The sequence below is a fragment of the Zootoca vivipara genome, chromosome 5 (genome assembly GCF_963506605.1).
Source record: "Zootoca vivipara chromosome 5, rZooViv1.1, whole genome shotgun sequence".
NCBI lineage: Eukaryota > Metazoa > Chordata > Lepidosauria > Squamata > Lacertidae > Zootoca > Zootoca vivipara.
The window spans coordinates 61,000,000-61,026,366 of NC_083280.1; positions in this window are offsets into that span (position 1 = coordinate 61,000,000).

The following is a 26,367-nucleotide window of genomic DNA, read 5'->3' on the forward strand; positions in this document are numbered from 1 at the left end:
TGTGAAGAGAGGGAAAATATCAAGGGGAATCTTGTTGCATGAAAAATACAGCGATGCAAGGTGCTCTTCCAGAAGCTCATTGAGGCAAGGGCCGGTATTTTAATTTGTTGTGGTATCGGATGCCACATGCATTCACAACACTTGTCTTGCCGTGCTTGTTCAGCACACATGTCTCTAGCACATATCTGCATCTATGAAGTTTGGAGGCATCTAGGGCTAGCCTGACCCCTAAACACACTGACCAGAAAGTAAGCCCCACTGAGGCTGACTGATTAATTTCAAAATGTGTTGACCACTCTACAGTCATCAGAGAAAACCCCGTTGGTGTACAGAAATAGAATATAGGGCATTTTACAGTCACAAAACGGTATTAAAGCATAAAAAGCCACAAGAATTAAAAACTGCAGAAATAAATATTGTTGGACTCCAACGCTCAGCTAGCCTGGCCAATGATCAGGGATGATGGGAGTTGTAGCCCAATACATATGGAGAGCCACAGGTTCACCACCCCTGGTTTAAACCACTGGAAGCTGTGCCACAAGGTTCTTAGACCTATAAAAGCTGGCGAATGAGCAAGTTCCAATAGGTGAATTAGTCCAAAATGTACAGATCAGCTCATTTCACACTGGCTTTTTGCAAAGATAGGGATTCCTCGGGCATCTCTAATTCCAGAAAATGTTATAAATTCCCTACCTGGGGTCGATGGGGGAGAAAAATGCACTTGGTATCTCTTTTTCACAGCCAAGTAGACAAATTATCTCCCACAACACAAACACATCCTTATAAAAAGCATAAATGTATAGAGCCATTCCGCTCTATACATGTTTCCCATTCTGCTGTTTAAGAGCATCATTTCATCAACCCTTAATGAACTGTCGTCTGGAAAGCTTTTTTAAAAAATAAATAAATAAAATAATATTGAACATGAAAGTTAGATCAACTCATCACTAAGGGGCAGGAAAGTGATATCAATAGCCAATGCCTCAGACTATGCCTATCTGTCAGGGAAAATAAAATGTGAATATCTGGGTGGGCCCTTGCCCGGATTTTCCTTCAAGCAGCAGTTGGATTTTAAGAGTTGACAGGGGGAAAGTAAAAGGCTATGAGAAAAGAAAAAAGAAAACTTTTACCTTCCTAAAATAGCAAGCAAACAAACATTTCAGAGACACACTTCTTCTTTTAGAGACAGCCAGATGCGGGTTGTTGCTGTTGCACAACAGAGCAGAACACTTTGTAATTTTCGCCTTTTGTACCAGCAGGCCCACTAATGCATTTCTTTCACGAGGCAGTGTTCAGGCATTGATTGCAGCTATCATTTGTGTTCAGAATTGCCTTCTTTCAAGTGAGAACACTTCTGGCAATTCTGAATGCGCCGTGTTCTTGACTAGCGATAACCGCGGTACTTAGGCAGGCCGACAAATCAAACCACAGTGGCAGTCTGTTGTAGGTCTGTAGGTGCAAGTAGTGCCCAATGCTTATTTCATTCCATTGACTTATTGCAATAGGCAGAGTAAGGAACAGACTGAAATGAAACACTTAATTAAGGCTGGCATCTGCAAAAACATTTTTAACATTACATTTATGAAATCTTTGGAGAAAACCAATGCATTGAAACAAACGCACTCAGCAAGCACCTTTAATGCATAGCTGCCAAGTACCCCGTTTTTCCCGGGAAATCCCCGTATTTTCTTACCGTTTCCCGCTGGTCTCCCGAATGGATTTATATCCCATAAATCCCCCAGAAAGCAGCTCCTGCTGGCGGCCATGTTTCTGGTGCCGCTCTGCCCATTTCCAAAATGGCCACAGCGCCAGAGGTCGCTTCTATGCACTTCCGGACATGCGTAGAAGCGACTTCTGGCGCTGCAGACATTTTGGAAATGGGCACAGCGGCACCGGAAGTTGCTTCTACGCATGTCCAGAAGTCGCGTAGAAGCGACTTCTGGTGCCGCGCCGCTGCTGGTCCCAGATTTTTCAATCCGGAACTTGGCAGCTATGCTTTAATGAAGTTGTTTGGGTTGCTAAGGTTAGATTTTAATTTTAATTTTTTAAACCAAACTTACCAAGGGATGTTGAAGAACTACGAAGTCATAAACTCTCTCCTGTAGTGCCTGGGAATGGGTGCTAAAGATGAGACGTCCTTCCAGTTTACATGATTGTTATCAACTCCTAAGACGTTTTTTACAGCTTCCTCCAACGAAAGTAGCAGCAGAGTGATGCATGTTTCAGTGGCAGAGCATTTTCTGTGCATAAAGAAAAGTCAAGGTTCAGGCCCTGGCATCTTCAGGAAAGCTGGGAAATCCTTGTTTGAAATCCTGGAGAGCTGCTGCCAGTCAGTGCAGGCAATACTGAGCTAGACAATACTGGGGTATTAAATGACTGTGGTTTTAAAAGACAAGGAGATGCATTCTGAATGAATAAATAATTGGAACTCAGTAACACAATACATTAGGAATTGAAGAAAGGGCCATAGATTGTATGTTGTTGCAGGATCATTCCACTTTGTATAATTGATTTTACTCTTATATTGAATTTTTTTTTTTTTAAATGCTCTTTATGGTGTAGTTAAACATAATGGATAAGCTCTTATTGTATTTTAGGGATATCAAAGAATATCCCTTCCTTTCTCAATTATATCCCTCATTAACTGGTTTGAAGTCAGTATGGGAACAGGAACTGGGGGAGGAAATTGATATGATGAAATGGAATAAACTCTGCTTCATGAAACCATTCTATTCAGTTTTAGCATCCATTAGAGAAAGTCAAAACTCCCTAAGTCCTGCTGGTGGCACTATGGAGCCTTAGGGACTTATTGACACCTATGGTGGATCTGACCATTAGTCAGTATTTGGGTAGCTTGAATGAAAAATGGAGGATGTTGACACATTACACCTCCAATTCTATTGGACCTGGGTACCACACAAAATACAGTCTGATCCAATATTTTGCCTGTCTAGAAAGGAATTATCTGGTTATCTTTTATAATTAACTAGAAAATTATAGATAGGAATAGCAGGATTCCTTAAAGTTTCCCTATGACCATACAATATTTTTCTCCCTAACCTTTTCAATTAGCATACTTTTTTTGTTCTTAATTAAGTTATGCTTTCCTGAGACTTTTATTAGATGCCCTGCTTCTAACCTTCATGAATGCAAATTGGGATTGTTTTGTTAAAACCACACTGAATGTAGTTTTTATTTCAACAGCTGCCCTGTTTTCATGGTTCAGTATATATATACTTCCCACTCCCAAGCCTTTTGTGCTCCAAGTAGCTAAATTGCCTATAATAAATCACATTCTTTGCAAAGTGCATTGTCTTTTCTGTGTTCTGACTTATTAAAAGTTAGCAAATAACTGAAATCCCCACTATTTATACATAATTGGGCTGGGATTTAATCTTCCCTGCTGTAAAAGGAAATGGGTGTTTCTCATTTATTGTTGTTGTTAGTTTTAATTAACTGCTTCACAAAATTAAGCAGTGGTGGTCGATATATAAAAATATCTCTGTGAGCTCATTGTAATAAATCTTTAAAGGAAATAAAGATCATGGGGTTCCATTCTTCAGCTAGATTCATTGAGTTATATCCAATGCTGTCCTGCTCACAGAAGGCTCTTTGACCCATTGGGGCTTCCATGAATAAAATGGGAAGGTGAGACCAGGGGCGAAGGAAGGCATCGTGACACCCGGGGCGGGCGTCGCTACATAGCGGCGACAGAGGGATCCCAGCAACGTCCGTATGACGCTGGAGCGCCGGCGCCGGCAAACCACTATACAGCGCATGTGCGGCGTCACTACGTACAGTGCATGTGTGTGGCGCCACACATGCGCTGTAGATAGCGGTTTGCCACTGGCGCCGGGATCCTCTGCTTGCAGCTGCAGCCGCCATGAGCCCCCACAGGGTGACTTCTTGTCACCCCCGCAGACATGGAACCCGGGGCGCACCGCCCTCCATTGCCCCATTGCAACCCCACTGGGTGAGACAATTTCTCTCTTTTTCCTTTAGCCCCACCCATGCCACCTCCCATGCCTTTCTAGAGATTCCCCATTCTCTGAAACAAATTTTGGATTGGGTACAGGGGGTGCAGAGAGAAGGGGGAATCCGCAAAACTTCCCTTTCCCTGACTTCATGGGAGCATCCGCTGAACCAAAGAACATTCTGTAGCTCGAATGATGGAATTGATTTTAAACCATTGTTGTTTCATTTCTCTCCAGTTGCTTGCATTTTGATCAGTTAATTGCAAAAAGGCCACTGAACAACTGCGTAAACTATCACCATATCAATACTATGTGGGGGGGATTCTCCTTGGGGGTTCAAGTACAGAGGCTCACAGCAAATACCCAACCAGACATAATAATAATAATAATAATAATAATAATAATAATATTTTATTTATATTTAAAAATTATTAGATTTTACAGTTTAATATTCAACATATTTATCATATAAAAAAGAAAAACAAAAATAAACACGAAACTCCTCCCACCCCGTAAATTCCCTCAACTTCCCCTTCTGGTTCTTTAACAATTTGCTGGTTCTGCTTAATTTTTCATCTAACTTTTTGTCTTTTAGCTGAATGCTCTTAGATTCTTTTCATTTTTATACCAGATTTTCTTCAAATTACATCTTACATTTCATTAATTTCCATATTGTTCTCTCTTAACCTTTACTCTTGTTTTGTTGTTGTTGTTATGTTTACTCAAACCCTGCTAGTGAGTCCATTTCTTTACATTTCTGTAAATACAACATGAATGGTTCCCAGTCTTTTTAAAAGTTTTTGTTGTCCTTGTATCTGAGTCTTCCCGTGAGTTTTGCCATTTCTATGTATTCCATGAGTTTAACTTGTCTTTCTTCTTTCATTGGTATCTTATCATCTTTCCATTTGGGGGCTAGTAAAATTCTAGCCGCTGTTGTAGTGTACATGGTTAGTTTCTGTTCTTTTGGCAATCCCTGCCTTATAGGGCAGGAATAATAATTTATTATTTATACCCTACCCATCTGGCTGGGTTCCCCCCAGCCACTCTGGGCGGCTCCCAACAGAATATTAAAAACACGATAAAACATCAGACATTAAAAACTTCCCTAAAAAAACGAGAAATATGGCAAGTTTTTTTAATCACATTTGGATGGTTATCAATCAATCAATAAACTTTATTTGCATAGCCAACAGCCATAGCAACAAAATACATGCAATATAGAATTAAAAACAACAAGGATAAAAAGATCATATGACTATGTTGGCGATTAAAAGGTAGCCCTTAGTCTCATTGCACCCTCGATAAATTTGGCAACTTTTGTTGTTCTCAGGTCATTTTGATCTGATAGAAGAAAGAGCAACGTGGCCTCAGTTGGGCGGCCTGGGATAGTTAGAAGTAGGGGTGTAATGAGATCGAGCCGCAAGTCTTTGTAGAGAGGACATGACAGAAGGATGTGAGCCACTGTTTCTGTGTTGCCGATTCCACAGGGACAGAGTCATTTTTCTGCTGGAATCTTTTGAAATCATTTGGATAATTATATCTTGGCTTAATAACCTGAGATACAAATGAGACTTGCACCTTACACGTGCTGCCAGGGACTTTATTCAGTAATGCATTCGTGGACAAGAGTTCAAAGAGTCTCTGCAGGAGCTTTTCTATTGGGATACATGTCTATTAGGATTCACACTATAGAGGGGAAATGCAGTTGTTCATCCTCCACCCAGCTACCTGCTGCCAACCCAGCACCTCACCATCTCTCATCCAGCTACAGTCCTTGAAAACTCAGTGTGAGATGGTGAATTGTCGTTCACTTCAAAGGCAAAGCCAGGAGCAATGTGGATTAAGAGCTCAGTATTAGGAGAGATGTGACTTGGAAACAAGGTGAGCTGCAGGGCAACAGACCAACGATGCTGCGGCACGTATGAGAGCAATGCATTTGCTCTGAACTCCTCCACCGGAGGCTCAGGTTGCATATATGTGTAAATAAACCATCCTATATAATAATGTCCAAGATGTCCCTGCGTCCAGTTGTCCCGTGTGTCCCTGGGTCACTGCGCATGTACCCCAGAGACACAGGGATTGGACAGCAGAGACTGCCCGCGCGCACTCTCCCCCCCCCTCTGCCTCCTCCAACCGCCGCTCCCGCCGGACACCGCCTCACTGCAGGGCACGTCAGGGAAGCGAGGGTGGAGGCCGGCGAAGGCCTCCTCACAACCCTCCCTGGCCCGTGAGGAGCGGCGGTTGGAGGAGGCGGGGGGGGAGAGTGCGCGCGTCCTTCCTGTCGGCGGCTGGGGGAGAGGAAGGAAGGAGAAAGCGCTCCTCCGTTCCTGTCCCCCTGCCGCCGACAGCAAGGACGGGTCCCAGGGTTCGGAGAAGCGCTGCGCAAGCGCTTCTCCGAACCCTGGGAGGTCTCCTTGCTGACGGCGGCTGCGGGAGAGGAACGGAGGAGGAGAAAGCAGCGCTTTCTCCTCCTCCGTTCCTGTCCCCTTGCCGCCGACAGCAATGACAGGTCCCAGGGTTCGGAGAAGCGCTGCGCAAGCGCTTCTCCGAACCCTGGGAGGTCTCCTTGCTGACGGCGGCTGCGGGAGAGGAACGGAGGAGGAGAAAGCAGCGCTTTCTCCTCCTCCGTTCCTGTCCCCCTGCCGCCGACAGCAATGACAGGTCCCAGGGTTCGGAGAAGCTCTGCGCAAGCGCTTCTCCGAACCCTGGGAGGTCTCCTTGCTGTCGGCGGCTGCGGGAGAGGAACGGAGGAGGAGAAAGCAGCGCTTTCTCCTCCTCCGTTCCTGTCCCCTTGCTGCCAACAGCAATGACAGGTCCCAGGGTTCGGAGAAGCGCTGCGCAAGCGCTTCTCCGAACCCTGGGATGTCTCCTTGCTGTCGGCGGCTGCGGGAGAGGAACGGAGGAGGAGAAAGCAGCGCTTTCTCCTCCTCTGTTCCTGTCCCCCTGCCACCGACAGCAAGGACAGGTCCCAGGGTTCGGAGAAGCGCTGCGCAAGCGCTTCTCCGAACCCCAGGATTCTAGCGCCCGTTATTAAACGGGCTGAAAACCACTAGTATATCATAAAGGCACCACAGTCTTTGCCGTGCCTCCTTTCCCAAAAGGAAACACAGACCCTGGTAAGCGCCTGGAACTCCCTGGAATCTCGGACTGCTGTGGAGATTGTGGGTGGCGTATAACAATATGTTTGCAAGCACAGAATGGAGAAATCAAGTTGCACTGTACACTGTACACATAGCTTCAAACAACTAGATTACACCCAGGGCATCGGAAGGGGAGGTAGCGACAGTTTGAATGCAGGTCAAATATTGTGCTCCAAACATCCCACTCTTTTAATTCTCCACTGGCGTTGTGCCCTGAAAGGAGATTACTAAAGACCTCTGTGTGGAATTATGAGGAAAATATGGATGTGAGATTTGCCAGGAACGCTCATGTCCCAAAAGGAAAAACCCTTAGTTGCTCTTCATCAAGTACATTTCATGTCTGATCTGTTAATTTGTCTGTCTTTGCTCTGAACTGACACAATTCCCCTTCATGTGCTACAGAGCTACCTGAAATATAAATTAAATCATGGCCCCTGCAGAATGCTTCATACATTTTGCACAGTTACCAGACTGCGTGTGAGGTGAGATCACGGGGATGGTTTCATCATACTGCGCTTTAAAATGTCATATTTAAACCTGTTGTTGTGACTGACATTGGGACCTGAATGGAAATTCAGCGAATGAACGGTGTTGCTTATTTTTTCCAAACAGATTCTAAGTAGGCAGCGAAATGGATACTCTGGGCACGCAAAGGGAGAATCCCTCAATTTTCTCTTACTGAGTGGCTTCTCAAGTGTCTAACACTGCTCCATCTCTTATAGAACAATCTAAAAGCACATTTGTGCTGGGCTAGGAAGTGGGGGTTGGATTGGGTACCAGTCTCTGCCTGTGGTCTCACACCAGCATCACTTTGCTAACATCACTTTGCCCTTCCATCTGCTAAGTGGGCAGAACACCAGCAGAAACCTGCAAGAGAGGACATTCCTGGGACAGAGAGGGGCTAAGCTGTCCCAGGATCCATTGGGTCACAAGCCAGTCACATGGCCATCACATGACAGCATCAGGTCCAATCACCGTGCCAGACCCAGGTTGGCAGAGCAATCTGCCTGTCCCCTACTTTCTGCCCTGGGCAGCATGCTCAGCAGGGTGTATGTGCTGCTCCATCGAACCACACTTCATAACACATGAAGTTTCATCTAAAAATGTGCCAGCTCTGATACACAAAATCTGACTTTTAAAAAAACAAAAAAAAATAGATATTTATTGGGCCTCCCCAAATCAGATGCCCCCATATCTCAACTTACATCATAAACTTCAAGGCTGAAACCAAGGTTACTCACTGTGTAAACATATGAATGCAATCCGCAGGGCGGCCAATAAAATGCATCTTTCTGCAACCTGTCTGGCAATGGAGAAATGAGTGTGTGATCAGGCACAGGGAATTCGTTGTATGCTGTTCCCTTAAAACTGGAGTGGGGAATCTCTGGATGTTGCTGGACTCGAGTCCCAGTAGCTCAGCCAGCATGGTCAATGGCCAGCGATAATGGAGGGCTCATCTGTGCCCTAAGAACAACTCAGATTCCCCTCTCCCTTTCCCCAAGAGGCTCCATGTGGGGCTGCCTTTGAAAAGTGCTCAGAAATGTCACCAGGCTCAAAGAGCTGCAGCCAGAACTCAGTGAATAAGCATTTGTAGAATCGCACTGCGTATTTGCCCATATCACAAGTTGTTGGGGCCTAAATTACATGCATTAGGGCTGAGAAGTGGCATCAGGTAAAGGCTTCAAGGTCAAGTACTGGGGAACTGAGGCTCAAATTAAGACCTGCTGCTGACTGACAATCCTCCAGTTGTTCTTTTCTATTTTCTTTTTCTTTGGCCAAATACACTTTCTACATTTGTTACCGCTGAGCCTCATGGGTTTGTAGTTACTAATCCATCACCGAGTTTTCTGAATTAGCACGTAGCAATTATGCGTGTTTTATTCGCTGAGTGTAAAAATGAATTCTTAACCTTTCAACTTGTGAGCAGAAACTTTCCATTCAAAACCGAGATTTACCGTATTGTTAGCATTCTACTCGTTGGCTAGAGTGGGCGCCTGCTTGAAAACGGATGTGAAGACATTTCCTCTCTTTTACACATTTCTCCACATCTGAGAAACTAGTGGGGGGGGGAATGGGGAGCCAACAAATGGGATCTACACTGTAATGATAAATCTCCCCAATATTTTAAGCATTTAAGTTACTTCAAGTCTCCATTTTGATTCATGTCCAGAGGCTGATTCTAAAAGGCCTTGGAAGTTCATATAGTTCTTATCTATATGTTTTAAATGTCAAATGATTCTCGGCCACAGTAAAATTCATGAAGGAGCAATAGCGCCACCCAGTGACTGTTTACGCAGGCAATTATATCAGAGTAAATCCTGCGAGTTACTTATAATGGCTGTTGGATTTTGTTGCAAACATATATGGGGAGGAGTCACGACAAACCGCCATGCATTGAAAGAATGCATGAGGTGTGTTACAGAAATGAGTGGGGGGCAAAATGGAAGCTGGTTTGAGGGAAAGCACACCAAACAGGAGTATTTCTCAACAAGCTAACTTAGGATTGTGGCTAACTCAGCTTCAAACACCAGCAGTGGGAGCACTCTGGAGCCAGAGTAAGCACAGGGTTTTTTCCCAGCTGAAACTCACAGGTGGGGTCCATTGCCATTATAAGAGAACAAGGGAGGCGTTCAGGGTGAGTTCTGGCACCTCTTTTTCTAGAAAAATAGCAGTGCACGCAGTCAAAGAGTCAAGACTCTAGCACAGAGCTTTCCAAACTTTTCATGTTGGTGACACACTTTTTAGACATCCATCATTTCACGACACAATTATTCAGTTTTGCTAGCAAATGGGAGTAGTGAGGGGAGTATTTGCTTGATATACCTACACACTGCAGCCGACACACTAACTGTCGCATCACACAGTTTTGGTAACTCTGCTGCTCTAGCCCATACAACATAACAATGCACGTAAAGCCACAACAAATAACTAGCACGGAAGACCATATTTAGGGTTGCTGTGAGTTTTGTTTTCCTTGCATGTCTGTTAGATTTTTTTTAATGGTTTGATGTCATATTTTGTTTTTGAATTGTGTATTTGCTGCCCAGAAAACTGTATATTATGGGGTGGCATAAAAATGCCATTATTAATTAGGGTTGCCAGACTCAATAGTGGACAGGACTTCTGTGCCTTTAATTGCCCTGCTTTCTTTTGCGTCTGGAAACCTTAAAGAGAAACCAGCAGACCCTTTGTTTAATTTCTAAGCAATCTTCCTATTATTATTAGGAAGATTGTATACGCAATATAACTTTATAGTTGTCAGGAGCAACACCTCAATGCCTTCCCTATGTAATGCACCAGGAAGACACATGGCAGGACAGATGCTCAGACAAAGATGTGTTCTCCCAAGTCCATATCCTGTTTGCACTTCTGTCTCAGCAATGGATGCTGGCTTGGTCATGGAAGATGGCAGAATCCCCAAGGTTGGGCTCTGTGAGCAGCTGGCTTCAAGCACCGAGCCCCTTGGCAGACCGACGCTGCGTTACAAAGATATCTGCCAATGCAACATGAAGGCTGGCGTCTTTAACCCCAACCCTGTGAAAATCCCTTGCAGACGATCACAGTGGTTGGAGGGAGACAGTCAAGTCATTATATCCACAGCAGTGACCACAGGAGGAACGACTGCTGGGAAGAGCGCAGAGAGAAGAAACGCCATGGTGCAGCTGTATTCGCAAAAGCGGATCCCTTCACCTGCCCCACCTGCAACAAAACATGTCTCTCCCACATTGGTCTCTACAGCCACTGCCATGGCTGCAACCTTCTAACAGTTTGACTTCACCCGCAAAGGAGCACTCTTCCATTTCCTCCTGAGAAAAGATGGATGCCAACAACAATGGCTAGCCAAGGGGTGAGAAGCCTGTGACCCTCTGGATGTTGATGGACTATAACACCTATTTAGCCTGCTCACTGGTCAGGCTGGCTAGGGCTGATGACATCTGGACTCCAGTATATTATGAAAGCCCACAAGTTTCCCACTCCTGAGTTAAGAGAGCCTGAGGATGCATCTTGCATCATACATTGTAAGCATGCCTGCTTACTGGACTGGACTGAACAGGAGGGCTGGGACCCAGTCTGTTCAGCTCCTCTTGGAAGAGGAGGGGGAGGGGAAAGGTCCGTCCCCCCGTCTCCAGCAGTTTCAGGAGGAGAAGGAGACAGGGCTGATTTACAGCCGAGTGAAGAAATGCCTAGTTACGAGATAGTGGAGGAAGAGGGGAAAGTGAGAGAGCAGCCAGCAGAGACCTCCCTGGAGAGTCTGGGAGATCCTCCTTCTCCAAGGGGTCGTCGGTCCCTCCGCATTCAAAAACAGAGAATGCAGAGGAATGTGACTCCTGGGACTTCCTGTAGGTACTCAGGATATTGTTGGGGACAGAAGAGGAGGGACTCAAGAGTAGCCAATGTCGCCTTTGCATGGAGACATGGATACTTTGTCTTGCAAACAGATAAGTGAATTTTTAAAAACCCCGAAAATACGAACTGCTTCTTCTTGCCTCTGATGCTACCGGGGGAGGAGAGGGTCCTCCACGCCAGACACCTGCAGACTATGAGGATTCTTGTTTTGTTTTTTGTTTGTTTTAAATGGTAGGCAAGTCAAAAGTGAAGTCTGCTTACCCCAGCATAAACATGATCAATGGCAGACTCATCTCCCCCGCTCTAAATGCTAGCAATGTGAAGAAGTGTAAAAGCCTCCTGCGTTTTTGCCATTGATTAAAACCATTGATTAAAAGAGATGGCGCAGGCTGTAAAGAACCCTTCTGAAAATATGTTTGTGTGGCCATGAGAAGAGACATTCCGTAAGCCAAACATAGTCTTATACACTAAGACATTTGGTCCATTTATCCCAGTACTGCCTGTGCATTGATCAAACTCAGATCTTTCCCAGCCATGCTACTTTCAGCCGATGAGGTCAGGGAGTGAATGTAGGTCAAACTGCATAAGAAGCATGTGTTCTGACTAAGGTCATGTCTACAGTATACATTTAAAGGACTCTTATACCACTTTAACAGTCATTGCTTCTCCCCTGAATTCTTGGGAAGCATAGTTTGTGGAAGGTTCTGACCTCACCTCACAGATCTACAGTTGTCAAGCCCCCTTAACAAATCACAGTTCCCAGAATCCTTTGTGGCTGTTAAAGTGGGATAAGAGCTCTTCAAATGTATAATGTAGGTGTGACTTAAACAATGGGCTGTTTCTGAAAGATCAGGCGAGGTTGCTTCCAGGTGATCTGCTTATTGTGCATTCTTCCTGATTTTTTTGTGGGGAGATTAGATTATTATGCCAGTTCTTTACTGAGGAGTTATTTGCTTGTGGGGAGGTTAGCTGATGCTACAACAAGCAAATGTTACCCCACAATTTCTATGGCATTTCCCCCATCACTTTCATTTTTGCAAAATGCCCAATCTTTTGTACAGAAGAGCTCTGAATAGACTTCAATTGTACATCCTGAATTTGCTGGTACCTGAAAATAGAGACAGTCTGGAAGCACAATTCAGGCACCCACAGCTGTAATACCTGGAAGATAAATGAACCAATCAAGCTGGATTAATTCATTTCAAGGAAAGGTTATTGGAAAGGCAGCAACTGCTTAATGGTTATTCATGCAGGTTAATCTAACCATTCACTACAGCAAAGGGGCTTCGTGTGCTAATGAAAGGTTTGGGGTTCATCTGAAGGCAATGTTACAGCACTGCTTGCAATTTTCCATTCAGAAATTAGGTTAATCATCATGATTAATAGCCTTAGTCCTGTGCTACAGATTCCATCATAGCTGACCATTGTCCATGCTTGCTGGGGTAGATCAGAGCTGGAGTCCAGTTATGTCTGGAAGGCACCACATTAGCTATCCTGATCAAGTCTGATGAAGCATTCTAGAGAACTCAAAACCTTGTGCGTTATTTGGTTTGACATGGTTGGCATAAGGAAATGTATTGCCCTCATAAGAATGTGGAGATATATCTTGTGGGCCATGACATCCACCTTCTCTTTTTGAGATAGGAGAGGTATCACCAGGGCCAAGAGGATGATAGCATGATTAACATGGCGGGTCAAAGATGCTATTAGAGACAAGAAGGCTTGTTTTAGAAAATGGAAGCCTTGTGTAAATTAAGAGAGCAAAAAGGAACACAAAAAGAAGAAGAAGAAGAAGAAGAAGAAGAAGAAGAAGAAGAAGAAGAAGAAGAAGAAGAAGAAGAAGAAGAAGAAGAAGAAGAAGAAGAAGAAGAAGAAGAAGAAGAAGAAGAAGAAGAAGCATGGCTTCTGCAACAGCAAATTCTGCCTCACTAACCTAAAGGGTTTTTGTGTGTGTCTCAACGAGTATATAGAAAGGTATGATCGCATTGACATTGTGTACTTGGACTTTCAATAAGTACCACATCAAATATTCTTGAGTAAGTTTAGCAGCCAGGGAATCAGATGAGTAGAGGCAATGACTGATTTAGGTGTATTTGATATGTCTTTGTTTTTGATGTATTTTGTTTTATTATAAAATGAATTATTTTTTTGGAAAAAAATAAATAGGTACATCCAAATGACATGCAATCGTGCACATGTCATGGTGCCAAACCTAGAAGTAGCCCCAAAATGTCACAAAAATGTCACAAAAAAGGGGCAGAACGGGGTTAAATGGGCTTACACATGCTCCACTGATGCACACAGGGGTCCGGAACGTAACGCCCGTGCAAAACAAGGATTGCCTGTAGTTCACTTGTGGAGCGTTAAATGGTTAAGAAAGAAGAAGCAAAGAGTAGGAATATATGGACAGTTTTCCCAGTGGAGGGATGAAGATGTCTTTCAAGAATCAGTATGGGGACTTGTTCATAAATGATCTAGAGGTAGGGGTAAACAGATAAGTAGCGAATGATACTAGTTGTTCAGGGTGATTGCAACGGGATTATAAAGATCTCCAAACATATCACTCCAAACTGGATGGTAACATGGCAAGTGCTGTTCAGGGTAAGCAAGTATAAGGTGATGAAAATTGTGGCAAAAACAACAACCTGGTGACCCGGAATGAGCCCTTAGATAGCTTGATGAAGATGCTGAACCAGTGTTTTGCAGCTGTGAAAGAGGCAAAGAATTTGTTACATGTATTTGTATGCAATGTCTACTTTCGTCCTAATATCCATCGTAGTCATGTGCCCTACTTAACAGATGACAGTCCTCTGTTTGAAGATGCCTATTTGGGAGATCAAAATCATTGAAGCTGTTCATCAACAGTTAGCAGTACCTGGGTAGCAGATTGGGCAGACCTGGACACAGTATTCCACCCTATGTTGAGATGCATTACATTTCTATTTTCAGCCATGATTCCTAAATTTGTGTCTGTATCTATAAATTGTTGTTGTTGTTGTTTAGTCGTTTAGTCGTGTCCGACTCTTCGTGACCCCATGGACCATAGCACGCCAGGCACTCCTGTCTTGCACTGCCTCCCGCAGTTTGGTCAAACTCATGTTCGTAGCTTCGAGAACACTGTCCAACCATCTTGTCCTCTGTCGTCCCCTTCTCCTTGTGCCCTCAATCTTTCCCAACATCAGGGTCTTTTCCAGGGAGTCTTCTCTTCTCATGAGGTGGCCAAAGTATTGGAGCCTCAGCTTCACAATCTGTCCTTCCAGTGAGCACTCAGGGCTGATTCCTTAAGAATGGATAGGTTTGATCTTCTTGCAGTCCATGGGACTCTCAAGAGTCTCCTCCAGCACCATAATTCAAAAGCATCAATTCTTCGGCGATCAGCCTTCTTTATGGTCCAGCTCTCACTTCCATACATCACTACTGGGAAAACCATAGCTTTAACTATACGGACCTTTGTCGGCAAGGTGATGTCTCTGCTTTTTAAGATGCTGTCTAGGTTTGTCATTGCTTTTCTCCCAAGAAGCAGGCATCTTTTAATTTCGTGACTGCTGTCACCATCTGCAGTGATCAAGGAGCCCAATAAAGTAAAATCTCTCACTGCCTCCATTTCTTCCCCTTTTATTTGCCAGGAGGTGATGGGACCAGTGGCCATGATCTTGGTTTTTTTGATGTTGAGCTTCAGACCATATTTTGCGCTCTCCTCTTTCACCCTCATTAAAAGGTTCTTTAATTCCTCCTCGCTTTCTGCCATCAAGGTTGTGTCATCTGCATATCTGAGGTTGTTGATATTTCTTCCGGCAATCTTAATTCCGGCTTGGGATTCATCTAGTCCAGCCTTTCGCAAATTATATAAATTACCTATATTATCTATAAATTACCATCTCCAATTTTTTTAGTGAGGCATAACTGGTTGTCTTAATAATAGCTGCCAAATAGTGATTTCTTTCGGTTTCACAGCATCCCTTCTTCATACATTAAAAGCTGGATTGGTAACCACAAAACAGTAGAGCAGAGAATTTCTACAGAGGATGCGATATTTAAAGGGAAGTTTTCCAGGCTTCGTTACACAGTTATTGACTGCAACGATTGCATTGTCTGTGTCTCATTTTCTGAGCTACTTCTCTTGAAGATGAACTTGTAAGGCCTTCCAGTAGCACCTTAGAGACCAACTACCGTTAAGTTTGTCATTGGTATGAGCGTTCGTGTGCATGCACACTTCTTCAGATAGTGTGCATGCACACAAAAGCTCATACCAATGACAAACTTAGTTGGTCTCTAAGGTGCTACTGGAAGGAATTTTTTTTAATTTTGTTTCGACTACAGCAGACCAACACGGCTACCTACCTTTAACTTGTAAGGTCTGTTTGTCTTAATGACAGCATGTTTGCACAACATGTCTGCCAACTGCAGAAGTATCATTACTTTATTGAGTGCAGAGTAGTCTATTGTGCTTCATGTCAGCTTCACAATTATGAGTGCTATTAATGGTATGGTGAGCGTGCACATAAATATCTGCAATATTCCAATAGCAGGCCTAGAGGTTAACAGTAGAAGAGGAGAATCATAAACAGGGGAGGAAAAATCACCTATAATGCATACATATGCAAGCCAGCAGGTGGCAGCATTATACCTTTTCATATAACTGTTGTGTTGCTAATATGGCTTCTCAACATTCAGAAAAATGTAAGAGACTTTTTCCCGTTGGTGCTGAGGAGAGAATGAGTTGATGGTGCACACAATACATGCTTATATTGAGTATTCATCTCTTGGCTCTCTTCCTTTATTCATTCATTAAAACAAAAGCAAAACTGGTTCTTCAGATCATATCAGATTTTTCTTTCGCCGCCAGGCAAAAGACTAACCTATTTTTGTGTCGATTTCAAGAAAACAGCTGCGTGCTCTTTTCATTGATGCCACTTTGCCTCGGATTTTAATGCTCCTGTCAAAAGGTATGCAAAAAACATTGAAATGATGCTCTGTTGCCAGCTTTTCTGCCGTCACAAGGTATTCGTGTACATGAGGAATTTCCGTGATAAACACATTCATGGTGGAAAGTTGCATTTATTACTAAACCGCTTCTGGCGCAATGGAACACCATGATGGAAACCAGAGCCCACAGAAACACCATTTACCTTCCCGCCACAGCGGTACCTATTTATCTACTTGCACTGGGGTGCTTTGGCAGGAGCTGGGACAGAGCAATGGGAGCTCATGCCGCCGTGTGGATTTGAACCACCCACCTGATCGGCAAGCCCATGTGGCTCAGTGGTTTAGACCACAGCGCCACCAGCATGACTTGTAGTCACTGGAAAAGGGGTCCTTTGGACTGATGGAAACAAATAGGAAATGGGAGAGTGTGGTGATAGCATCCAGTGAAAGGTCACCTGAGCTTCAGTGCATCCACCGTTATTTATCCTACCACATAACTAAGGCAAAGGAATTTAAATGAAGGTCTGCAGCAGAAAAAAAACAAAACCAAAACAATAGAGTGACAGCATAATCCTTAGCATATTTACTTGTAATCAAGGTTCACTGTATTCAGTGTAGATGTGCTTAGGGTTTCAGCCTCAGGCAATTTTTTTAAATTAAGTTTCTCTCCTCCTTCCCCTGCCCCACCCCTGATAACCCTTTTCAGTATCCTGAATCACCATGTCATTTGATCACACATTTGATCTCAAAATAAGCTTTAAGGATTTGCTGTGGCTCGGGCTTTGGTGCATAAAAATCCCAATGCAGAATACTATGGCATTCTCCAAGGAGCCAAAGCAAATAATCAAATGCTACATTTACATATAGAAGCAAAATGAGGATACATATAGCTCTCCCTATGTAAATCCTTTGGCCCGTTATCTCACCGATACGGCTACACAGTAAATCTATCATGAATATTATTTTTAAAAGAGAAATATACATTGTTAGCGAGGCTGAGTCATCCGAAAACACTATTGATATATATTAGAAGCACAGACAAATGCTGTGTGTCAAAGATCCCACAAACGAAACCCAGCAAATTCAGACTTCCTGGCTCTTATCCTAAACAGATACAGCACAGCACAGAGGGACTAAAAGCACAGTCCAGCAAGGGATTCTCATGAGCAAACACAACGGAAACAAATGAGAGTTGCATGAGAGGCACTATCGCTTTTTACATCACTTCTGAGAAATGCCAAGGAGGATTCCATTCACATCCTAAAGGATGCTGCAGTAGGGCGTGTCATTTAAGGACGAAATTTTTTTTTTCTCGAATTTGCTCAATGAGGGGTTCTAAAAATATGTTATTGCACATGAGGAATCCAAATCTGCAATTATTTTTATGATTGGTTGATGTTTAGCTTGGTAAATTGAGATCTGTTTGAAATACACTAAAAAAAGCTGAAAACTCGCATTTTGAAGCGAAGTTAAAGTTTTTAATCATTTTATACAAGTGAAAATATAAAGAAATTTTGTTTCCAGCTGTAACAACATATCATTACTTTATCATACAATGTCCTATTATAGTAAAAAAAAGAAAAAAGAAAAATAAATTAACAACTTCAAGGGCTGGTATCACATAGAATCATAGAATCATAGAATCGTAGAGTTGGAAGAGACCACAAGGGCCAGATGATCAAAAGTGTAACTGCACTATGGGCCAAAACACATCTGACGTGAGAAAATTGTGACCATTTTTATTATTTACTGCAAAGCAGGCCACATGGACTGAAAATTAGAACAGAACATAGAATCATAGAATCATAGAATCATAGAGTTGGAAGAGACCACAAGGGCCATCCAGTCCAACCCCCTGCCAAGCAGGAAACACCATCAAAGCATTCCTGACAGATGGCTGTCAAGCCTCTGCTTAAAGACCTCCAAAGAAGGAGACTCCACCACACTCCTTGGTAGCAAATTCCACTGCCAAACAGCTCTTACTGTCAGGAAGTTCTTCCTAATGTTTAGGTGGAATCTTCTTTCTTGTAGTTTGAATCCATTGCTCCGTGTCCGCTTCTCTGGAGCCGCAGAAAACAACCTTTCTCCCTCCTCTATATGGCATCCTTTAATATATTTGAACATGGCTATCATATCACCGCTTAACCTTCTCTTCTCCAGGCTAAACATACCCAGCTCCCTAAGCCGTTCCTCATAAGGCATCATTTCCTGGCCTTTGACCATTTTGGTTGCCCTCTTCTGGACACGTTCCAGCTTGTCAGTATCCTTCTTGAACTGTGGTGCCAAGAACTGGACACAGTACTCCAGGTGAGGTCTGACCAGAGTGGAATACAGTGGTACAATTACTTCCCTTGATCTAGATGCTATACTCCTATTGATGCAGCCCAGAATTGCATTGGCTTTTTTAGCTGCTGCATCACACTGCTGACTCATGTCAAGTTTGTGGTCTACCAAGACTCCTAGATCCTTTTCACATGTACTGCTCGCAAGCCAGGTGTCACCCATCCTGTATTTGTGTCTTTCATTTTATTTTATTTTTTGCCCAAAGATCATGTATCTGCTGAGGGCCCACATCTGAGTAGGAGAGCCACTGGCAGAAGCCCCCTGGACCATGCTCTTCAAAAGAAGTGTACACTGTTAAAATTTGATTCCTGTAGAATCTAAAGGCCTGCTCTTGATCCTCACAAAGATGGTGTCAGACTTAGAGAAACCATATTCCATGCAGGTCAAGACTTCTGTTCATTTAATGGTTCTGAAGCAGGAGAATATATAGTATTTCCATCCTTCCATCACTGTGATAGAAGGGTTACCATAGTGCTTATTATCCATGCTACTATTGAAGGAACTAAAATCTTGTTTTTCTTAAAATGTGGCAATCCTTCTCTTAAGATTGGGTGCCTGTCCAACAGCCTGAATCCTACACTATCAGAATGCTGTTTTTGCACCCCCCCCCCCAAAAAAAAATTTATCCAATAAGGAAAGACCATCACTCGACTGAACTTTGTTAGCTCTACTTTACAGTGTATTTTTAACACTCCAAGTAGTTTATCCAGTCCTCTGCATAGACTTCATTATCGTGTTTATCATCATAGCTATTCTTCAAAGAAAACATGCTTTTCTCCTTCATGGGAATAAAATTCTGTTTGCAAAGGGTGGGAGTGAGCAACAAAGGGACACAATTCTCTGCTGAATATATATATAATATAGTATAATAAAATGATGTTGGTGGGTGAGGATCCCAGCTCCTTTGATGACCACACAATTGTTCTGGTACCAGAGATGCTCTGTAACATATTCAAGCAAGACCCCAGCCCCCAGTCTCCAAGGCAACACAGAAGACAATTGCTAGGGCTGGTTAGATGTCCTCATGCCACCCCATTCTGTCTATCTTGGATAGACGATAAATCTACTTGTCAGAGCATTTCGGCTTTGAAACCCCAACGACCTCAGTGGGTGGACTGGTGGTAGGAAGCATACTGTTGTATAATATTAATATTAATAGTACAGATAACTACAATACATATATAAGAGAACTACAATACAGTGGTACCCCACAAGACGAATGCCTCATGCAACAAAAAACTCACAAGATGAAAGCGTTTTGCGTTGTGCGAGGCGACTCGCAAGACAAAGTTTCCTATGACGGCGCTTCGCAAGACAAATAGGAATGCATTAACTAAATGGGTAGACCGTGTAAACCGGGAAAATTTTAAACCATGCTTTGCAAGATGAGCTTTTCGCTATACAAAGTGACTTGCAGAACAAATTAATTTCATCTTGCGAGGTACCACTGTATCTTGTAATCAATTTTAGGCACTTATCAACATCTGTTTTCATCAAAATTGGGGAATAACCTATATGTTTATAAATGACAGGAAAAATTAAAAAATGTTAAAAAGTAGGAACTTTTCACAGAGATTTACCAAGCAAGACCTAAATATTTACAAATAACCAAAATATATTTCAAATTACCTAATCATACCACAACTTTTTAACACCCCTCAAATCAGGATTTTTAAAGATGAAAAATTCAACACGCCCTAATGCTGCAGGGTCTTGGATCCTGAAAAGACTATGATGCAAGGCTGGCAAAGTAGGGTTAATACAGGGAAACAGCTCAAGCTCAGTGGCAGAGTAGAAAGTCCTTAGTTCAATCTCCAGGGGAAGCTGGGAGATTTCTGATCTCTGTCTGAAATCCTGAAGAGCTGCTACCATTCACCATAGACTGAGGATTGGGAACCTATGGCTCTATAGACTACAGCTCCCATTACCCAATGACTGGCCATACTGACTGGGGCTGATATGATGAGTCCAACAGCATTGGGAGGTGTGACTCCTGGTGCGGACAATACTGAGCTAGGTAGCAATCTGGCTCAGTATAAGAAAATAAGAAGTGCCTGCTGGATCAGGCCTATGGCTCATTTAGTCCAGTATCTTGTTTTCACAACGGACGAAATAGCTCTGGGAAGATTGCAGATCTTCTGCGCTGTGCAGCAATGTATTCAGACAAGCTGGAATCCAAGGCCTGCTTCAGCTACATTTCTCAGGGACATTGATGCCTACATGAACCACAACAACCTTGGCATTTAATCGAGATGACTCATGGCAGCTCTTTCAGATTCTCTAGGCCCTCCACTTTAGTCTTGATGGGATTAATTCTGCAGGTGCCGAGAGCTCATTGCACCAAGCACACAGCCAGAAGCAGGGCCGGTCCACCGATGAGGCAAGGTGAAGGAATCGCTTCAGGTGGCAGAATGCACAGGGGCAGCAGATTCCAATGTAGATCTTTATTTGCTCCCCCTTGTTTCTGACACAGGTCTTCACGCACTCCTTCTTCCATGGTGGGGAAGCACCATATTTTGGTTCGCCTCAGGTGCCAAAAATGTCTTGGGTCAGCCCGGCCCAGTAGGAACATGATCATAGAAATTACGCACTGTGAAAAACACAGGATTGCCCCTCACCCAGATGCTGTCCCTTTTGCAAATTATTTCTCTCCCATTTGCATTGTGAGCAAAAGAGGTTTATACACCTCAAGCTTCTTCTTGCCTTAGTTAGACTGCAAGAGTTTACGAGGCTCTGCTGCTGTGGCTGTGACACTCCATCACCAGAGTGCTGTTGTACCTTCAAGATCCTACTTCTGCAGCTTCTTCCTTTCCTGTTGAGATCAATTATTCTATTTCCCAGTTACAGTTCAAAATCAGGGGGCAGCAGCCAAAACGACAGTGGAAGGATGGAGTGGGGAAGCAAGCTATAAACATATATAGGACCATGGAAAATGCCAAAAACAGCCACTATTGCTTCACTATTTTTCAACATAGCAGCAGCTACTTAGCCTTTCTCCGGAAGTATTGGGGATTCCCCAAGAGTGATGGACTTCCTGGCATCGAAAGAAGAAACGGGACCACATGCAGCACACTCAAAGCTCGTGGCTTCCCACAAAGAATCCTGGGAACTTAAGTTTATTAAGGGGGCTGAGAACTGTAGTTCTATGAGAGGTGAACTAGATATCATGGGATTCTTTGGAAGAAACCATGCATTTTAAATGTGGACGTGTGTGGATGTGACAACAGTCCTGGAACTGGCAAGGAATGTTGGCTTTGTTTTATGATTTTTGTAAGGAGCATTCCAAGATTGCTTTTGCAAAATCTTAAAAGCAGCTTCCTTTATGGGGGAAACATTAGTGCTCGCAGATACACACACACACACACACCACACCCCAGTGACATTTGTTTTGATTAACACTAAAGGAGAAATTATAAGCTCCTGTTAACAGCTACCAAAATAGAAACCCACAAGCAATTTTTGTTTTGTTTTTAAAAAAAAGAATTGTAGCTGTTTCTGACTTGCTTACATTGTGATGCCTCTTCCCTTCCCTTCGGCCTTCTGCTGATTCTCCCCTCCTCCCCAACTCCTGTTTATTTATAGCTGTCTCCAGAAGGAAAGACATAAGAATTTGTACTATCTTTAGAACATTATTCTGTCACACATTTCAGGAAGCAGCCACGCTTCATATTCATTGGCTCCTTTTCAAACCCCACCTTAGAGAGGTTATTAATCCTTTCATTCTCAGAGAGCAAACGGACTTGTTGGTTCACGTGAAAGATATGTGGTGAAACGAAAGGCCTTGAAAGGTAGAGATGCTGTCTCAAGTCAATTCTGCCCTCCTTTTTTTTAAAAAAAAAAGACCTATGTTTTAGAATGAAAGGATAGACAGAGCATCTGAAACCACACCTAGCTTACAAATCGAATGCAGCCGTGACTCACGGTTCTGGAATATGCACACAGAGACATGCATGCATGCATTTCCACTGCAAGGTTAGGGTGACACTGGAGGCAAATTCTGAGGTTTTAATTAAGGCTTCGCCTAACGCAGCAGCTGGAAATGGGAGGTACGGCCTTTTAGAAAATGAGCACAGGAGCAATCTGGTATCTGAGTGATGCCTGCTGTGGAGAAGGGGTGTTCTGAGCATGTCCCTGCCCTTGAGAGCTTATTGGTTTCCTCCAAGTGTGGGCAACATTGCCTGAAAAGTCCCTAACTGGTGGGCTTTGAAGCTGTTTCTATGGATACTTTGGGGGGGGGGTGGCCACCATTGTAATGCCATTTGGGGATTTTCCAAACAGTGTGTTTTCCCCTCCCCTCGTCAGCTAGGTAGGTATAGGATACAATTACTACGAGACCAGTCCTTAAATGAGTCTAAGGGACATTTATTTCCTCATCCATGTCCGTAAACTAGCGCCATAGCGACAGGGGAGCTAGCCAGGTTTTTTGCCCCAGGTAAAGCCTGCAGAGGGGTGCCATCGAGGCTCCCAGTCTGTGTGTGTATATACACAAATGTGGGGGGGGGGTTGTGTGCCAAAATGGGTCTTTGACCCAGGTGAAATAAAGCCTAGTTTTGCCCCTGCAGTACAACTTTCATAGTAGAATTTAAAGTCCAAGGAAGTTAGATTCTAATGACATGGCTTTCCTCTACATTACAAATTGTGCTGGTGTATGTCACGTGGTGAGTGACCGCAGATGGGCCTAGTTCATTCCCAGCAGCAAACTATAAGTATGAAGAAGGCAAAGGCCTACGCGAAGCAATGATGTTGAGGGAATTTTAATGTCAAGGTAACTGGATCTGTGCCTGGGTTGTCTGCTGGAAGTAGGGCATCAGCGAGAGGACAAGACAAGGCAAGTACCTTGCCAACCTCAAAGAAGGTGTGGTCTGCTAAAATAAACCAACTGGATTGGTCAATATCCTTGCCAAGAGTTACCAAGTACCAAATAATTTTTGTAGATGACACATTTTCACCCTCATAAAAATGTCATTTCTTCCATTTCTTGGTTTATCAGTTATTTTGCTACTCCACCCATGTCATCACACTAATTATAGTGGTCAAGGATCTTATGAAGACAATTCCAGAAGCCAAATCATCTCTCCAGACTTCCTCCAGGTTCAACACACATGTGAACACCCTCTCAGAAGTTAGAAAGTAAGAGCTGGTGTTTCATCTACATGCTGGCGAGACTCAGTTTTATGTTTCTTTTCCTTTTTTTTTATGTGATACAGGCTGGCACTTCATGAAGTGCCTGACATAATAGTTTGGATGAAAGCCAGATGACTGCAAATCAGAAAGGGGTGGGGAGTTTTGCTGCAGCTAAAAAACAAAACACCAGCACACTCCATATATTGATATCCACTGTGTTTTGTCATCCCAAACATTTCATATATAGGCAACATGCCCTCTTCCTATTGCATATTTTTAGACCAGGGGTGGCTATCCTGAACTGGACTCCTGAGCATATTCTGCTGACCCACTGCAACCTCACTGAGTTTGACATAAGCAGCAAAAAGTGGGAGACATTAAGTAGGCATGGCACTGTCCAGTGGTTTGACGGCAATGCAAACTTCTTCCTTGCCAGTCATTCAGTCATCACATTTGTCATTTGATAAGTGTGGAGTGGCTGATGACCCCCTCCTTTCAGCTGAGCTACATGGATCAATGGAGGAGGAAGTGGCTGTGTGTCCTGCACAAGTATGTGTGTAAGAGTTATTGGTGGCTGGCTACACCCAGTTTAGATCCTACACGCGTGGAGCTGCAGTAAAGTTGGTCAGGTGTGAAGGCAGTCAATGGGCCAAAAACAAGTTAGTCACTCCAGTCTAGGCTCTTATTAGATTGCTGATTTGAGTAACAAAATGTTTTGGCCAGGCTGAGTAGAGAAAAGACACACACACACACACACACACACACACACACACACACACACACACACGTACTTCAAGCAAAGCTGTAATTAAAGTTCTGGAAATCGCCTATTTCTCTGACTTCTTTCCCAGTAAAGATGAAACAATGGAAAACAGACAGACAACAAACTGGCAAGCATCAATGGATAAGGGATTTTTTTTATTTTATTTTTTCCAAAAGGTTTGTTTGTTTACTGACAAGATGGCTTTTTAAAGGCAGATTTTGTCCCTATGCTAACCAGTTGCCAAGTACTAGTGTTGAAACAGCATCAGACACAAAGTCTGATGCTGGGCTGATGTCCAGTGTCCTGGGTGGGTGGGTGAAATATATATTGTCATTTTACGTAACTCAAATATGAAACTGAGCCGAAGCCCTGCCTAAAATATACGCTACTCTTTTATTACCATTGGTGCTGGAAACTTAGTAATTCCTGTTTGTCTATAGTTAACACAATTCCTGTTCTCCCTCCCTTCACTGTTCAGCTATGCTATCCAAGGTTGCCAAGAGGAGCAGAACACATACCGGTAATTTCACCTGCAGCTGTTAATGGAATTAAGCCCTTTCTTTAATCTCGATCAGAACATTTTTCTCACCATTTTAGAAATATTAAACACCAAATTAATATGTGAATTGTGAACTTGACAGATTAGGTTTTTTTAAAAAAAATTATTCAGACTATTGGTAAGTTTGATTTATATTGTTAAACATTTGAAGAATGACTAGACAGATGAACCTTTCTTGAGGGCTCCACCTCCATGAGCAGCAAAGGGTGTTCCTCTCTTACATCTGAGCTCATGGAGGCTTTGCGTAATACCCTGTGCAGAGACTTAGAAATAACTTGTTGAACATTTGAAAGACTAGCCTTACAAAAAATCAGCAAATAAGAGAAAGGTTACAGAAAATGCTTGTTTCCTATAGATAAAAATTGTCAGATTTGTAGAAAGAAAACTTGTTTTTATTCATTTGCAAGGTTTCCCCTTGAGTTACAAGCCACCACATTTTACTTGCTGCTAAATCACAACCAAAAATAGGTCCTGACAAAGCAATACTTCCAAGCACTCATTTACTCAAAGCTGGATCTACAAAAGCTGACTCACCAAGTTTGTAATATCCTGTAGAAGTATGCAAGGAGTGTCAAATAACTGGCTCGAGAATTGTCATTAGTCAAAGGTCTGAATAGGTTCTTTGCATACCAGCCTACAAAAGCCACATCACTATTACAGACATACCCCAGGTTAAGTACGCTCCAGGATGAGTACTTTCAAGTTTCCCCAGACACTCTGGGTGGCTTCCAACAAAATATTAAAAATACAATAAAACATCATTGGTATCTGAAGAAGTGTGCATGCACATGAAAGCTCATACCTATGACAAACTTAGTTGGTCTCTAAGGTGCTACTGGAAGGATTTTTTATTTTGTTTTGACTACGTCAGACCAACACGGCTACCTACCTGTAAATAAAACATCAAACGTTAAAAACTTCCCTAAACAGGGCTGCTTTCAGATGTCTTCTAAAAGTCAGATAGTTGTTCATTTCCTTGACATCTGAAGGGAGGGCGTTCCACAGGGCTGACGCCACCACCAAGAAGGCCCTCTGCTTGGTTCCCTGTAACTTCACTTCTCGCAACGAGGGAACCGCAAGAAGGCCCTTGGTGCTGGACCTCAGTGTCCAGGTTGAACGATGGGGGTGGATACTCCTTCAGATATACTGGGCCGAGGCTGTTTATATACAGTGATGTGGGTGGGGCAGGGA